Source organism: Eptatretus burgeri, chromosome 3 (genome assembly GCF_056783735.1).
Source record: "Eptatretus burgeri isolate ZD-2024b chromosome 3, Ebu_testis_v1, whole genome shotgun sequence".
NCBI lineage: Eukaryota > Metazoa > Chordata > Myxini > Myxiniformes > Myxinidae > Eptatretus > Eptatretus burgeri.
In genome coordinates this window covers 128340758-128345080 of record NC_140963.1, presented here as the reverse complement: position 1 = coordinate 128345080, position 4323 = coordinate 128340758, and the positions used below count along the sequence as shown (strand labels likewise).

The 4323-nt window shown below is 39.1% G+C and overlaps 1 long non-coding RNA gene across 1 annotated transcript; it reads left to right on the top strand.

Moving 5' to 3' along the window:
- The first annotated feature begins 498 nt into the window (after positions 1–498).
- Positions 499–3863, top strand: LOC147030951 (uncharacterized). Its single transcript, XR_015055825.1, has 3 exons — positions 499–2474; positions 2936–3371; positions 3534–3863. It is a non-coding gene; the product is annotated as an uncharacterized LOC147030951 (long non-coding RNA).
- The last annotated feature ends 460 nt before the right edge of the window (positions 3864–4323 follow it).

Here is a 4323-nt window from a genome sequence, read left to right as displayed (position 1 = left end):
GATTTTAGAAATTCAGCCTATGTTGACCTTTTGGTCGATGTTGACCTCAAGATTAATAGGTGGTTGAGTTTAGTGACCTCAACTGCAAATGGTCTTCAAATTTCAAGTCAATCACATGAAAATTGAAGATTTTAGAAATTCGGCCGATGTTGACCTTTTGGTCGATGTTGACCTCAAGATTAATAGGTGGTTGAGTTTAGCGACCTCATGTGCAAATGGTCTTCAAATTTCAATTCAATCAGATGAAAATTGAGGATTTAAAAATAATTTGGCCCAAATTAGCATTTTGGCCCATGTTGATCTCAAAATTAATAGGTGGTTGAATTCAGAGACCTGATATACAAACGGTCTTAAAATTTCAAGTCAATCGGATTAAAATTTACAATTTCAGAAACAATAAAAAAAAAATCTGGTCCATTTTGGGTTGACTTTATGGCCTATGTTGACATTTTGGCCTATGTTAACCTCAAAAGTAATAGGTGATTGAAATCACTGACCTGATGTGCAAATCCTGTTCAAATTTCAAGTCAATCAGATGAAATTTGAGGATTTTTTTAGAAAATTTGGCTGAAATTGGCCTACTGGCCTATGTCGACCTTTTTGGTCGACCGAATTTTATGAAACTTCAATGCGCGACCATCGCAGGGTCTGTGACATTAATCTCTGAAAATTTCAGAACGATCGGTTGAGCGGTTTGGGCTGGAGGTGAGGGGACAGACAAACAAACAAACAAACAAACAAATGGAGGCGATCAACATACTTGTCAAAAAATTTTTTTGTTTCACCAAGTAACAAATGTACCCAAACGTAACAACCTCTCCTTTGGCGGGGGTAACAAGAAAAAGAGCAATGAGAGATTGCAGACCCTTGCTCAGACCTGTTTTGAGTGGTGTTTGTAGTGTATTTTGCGTGGTGTTTGCGTACTGGTGTGTTATGTAATTAATAATAGACATAATGAGAACTGACACTTTATAACTGCTGGCAGTGATGACCAGGTACCAAGACATCCCGCTTTGATCGGACACTTGATGCTGACCCATGGCTTTTATTTATTATTATTCAATTGAATTCAGAATGGGATTAAGATAAATTAAATTCAAATCAAATAGAAGAACAAATAGGTCCAGTCCTGCAATGGAGTAATCAGAAAGAACCCAAACAAGTAAAAACCAAAGATGAAGTCATCAGGAAGAACCTGGATATAGGATTCAGGTTTCAGCTGCTACTCCTCGACTCTCAAACCCATCCAGGTGCAGCCAAGTGAGCCTTATTCTAAATAAACAAATAATCACAAAATGAAATAATTCTGGCTGCCAGAGCATTCGTCCAATCAGGTTGAAATTAAAAAACATACATTCCCCCTTCATTACGAGATTATAATTGTGAAGTTTCACGTTGATCGATGAAGCGGTTCAAGAGAAAGACAATTTTTTTTTTCAAAGATTTTCGCTCAATCCAATATTGTTATAAAGAACAGGAAGAAGAAGATCTAAAAGATCGAGAGAAGGTTTTGCTCGCAGAGAAAGAAAAACTGGAGGAAGGAAAGCACAAGTTGCTGAAAACCGAAGGAAATCTGAAACGAAGAGAGAAGTTAGTGACGGAAAGATCAACAAACCATTTGAGGATTCGGATGAACCAAATGTGCAAAATGCTGTTTGGAAATTGAATACAAAGAAACAGGAAGAAGAGGGACAACTGCTGAAAAGAAACCGAAAAGGTCTTTTTCAAAAAACAACGGAACCACCAGAGGAACGCAACAAACAAGAGAGTGTGGCGATTGAAGTGACGCCCCTCAGAATGCATCAGAAGCCTCACCATGACGGCAGTTTCCAAACAGGAACAGAACGTTGTTGATTGGCTGCCACCAAAATTGGGGCCTCAACATGACGACGAACTGCAGCAGCAGAGATGGTACAGTGTTGTCCTCCAACGGCAACAGAAGCCTTGCCATACTGACTCACTGCAGCACCAACAACACAAACAACACATTGTTGAGGGGCTGAAGGAAAAACAGGGGCCCTCATTGTTATCACAGGCAGCTGCATGGTGTTGAGGGTTTCCAGCTGGAAGGGAAGTCTCACCATGATGATAGGCTGCAATAGCACAAGCAGAATGGTGTTGAGGGACACACTGTGAACACACTGGGTGCAAACACAACCAACCCAAAGATCAAGACATTAAGTTTAAATAAATTTTGGCATTTCGTCTTTTACAGACATTGCTGTTAATTGTCTCGTAATAAAAGAATGTCCCTAATAGTGGAGATAATTGTAACAATAATTTTGGTGGAAAGGTAACCGATTGGCATGGTCATCTCCACGCAGGATAAATAACAAGAACTTTGACTCCCTCGAATGGATGAGATCGCCTACTTCACATTTTCATTGATTACCTGTTCCATCGGTGCATTTCCTTCTGTCTTCTCCTGAACAAGAACACCTGAATATATCAATATATTTAGTTCCGGTTGGAACGTAAGTTGCCAAGATCCTTGCCTTGCATTACAAATTATCCCAACTCACATGTCCTTCACCTCCATTGTGTCTCATTTTGTCTGTGCCTCAGAAGTGTTGAGAACAAATGAATATTTTACTGAACTCTAATCCAAACAAGCACCAAACATATCTTCCAATCGGTGGAAGTCTGTTATGAGTGTTAATGTATCCGTATAAAAGTCAGTGTGCACACCTGGTTGGTCATTCAAATTAATTATTTGAAAACTTTTAATGCAAATCCAGTGGGAGTTTGTGATTAAGCAAATGAAGATGTGAAATTGAAGGCAAAAGAAAAGGGGAATTGAAGGGAGATGTAGAAAGCTATTGAGAGAATACAGTACAGTATTTCGAGGATTGTGTTGGAAGACATGATAATGATGGACATTGTGGTGACAATGTCGTTGAGTGATTTTGACTCCCTTTTGTTGATGTGTGTGCAGAGAAGAAGTTGTCGTATTGGCCGCCCCGGAGATTTACACCAAACACATTTACACCAACATTATCTTTAACTTATTTTTTATCCTTCCCTTTTACCTGAGATAGAGACATCCCTCCTACCTGTGTTGATTTACACCTCCAAATCAATATGTTGGACTTGAATCTTGACGATGAGAAAATTGCGTTGAAGTTACGAAATGAAAATACTTTTCCCAAAACTCGGGGTGAAATCATCGATTTGTTTTGAGACCTTTTTGAATGACCAAGACCCAGCATACAAGTTCTACCTTGATGAACCAGCATACCAGTTCTACCTTGGAGACTCACAAAAATCGGGAAAAAGAGATTTGCCTGGATGGCTCACAATGTGAGACCTACTAGGAGACTCATGAAATTCAGGAAAATCAGGAAAAGAGTTCCTCCTTGGAGACATGGAAGGTGGGTTGTACCAAGAACACTCTCTGAGTTCTAAACATATGTGTCATTCTTTGTTAGATGGTGCTTGATGAAAGGTAAGTTAAGTTCATTAAAAACTAATGAAATGATGTATTGTTTAATTTGATATTAGATAAGTAATGTATTTATTTTTGTTTTTTTCAGCAATATCAACAAAGTGCTGGGAAGACCTGTGGATTCTTGAGACGTTTATACGATATATCTCCATCCCCATTTCTACGTCTTCAAACTTGAAAGAACTGAAACTTCATTCGCAAGACAGAACTGGAAGAAAAGGAAAAAAAATATATAAATAGATATATATATATCAGTAAAAATGATTTATGAACTTGGGATTCGGGATGGACTTCATTTTCTTATGATTGTGAATTTTGTCTTTTGTAATTCCTCTGAATAGAATTATCCGAAAATCTCTTCTCCTTCCGAATCACATAATTCATAAGTCCAAGGAATGCTGTTGTGGAAATGGCTCTGAGGGGATAATAAAACTGTTAATTTTATTACTTACAGAGGTTATGTTTTCACCCCATCTGTCTATCTGTTTGTTTGTGAACAAAACATCTCAAGTTATTACCCCTCTGTTTCTGGTGGAAAAACAAATCTGTTTCTGGTGGATGTTCCCCCTCCATCCCCTCTCAAACTTCAAATGGCCGCACTGCTGATACCGCACGTGGAAAGGCTGAATGCCTAAACTCGGTGTTTGCATCGAAATCTTGTGTCCAAAACCCATCACTTTCTCAACTCACCTTACCGAGTCACACCCAACTGTCCCTGGACTCTGTGTCCTTTTCTCCTGACAAGGTGGAGAGCTTTCTGTTAAACCTCAACTCAGATTCTGCAACCGGTCCAGACGGCATCAGCCCACGCGTCCTAAAAACCTGCTCTTCTGCTCTTGCTCACCCTCGCTCTGTTCTATTATCATTTGCTCAAGGTC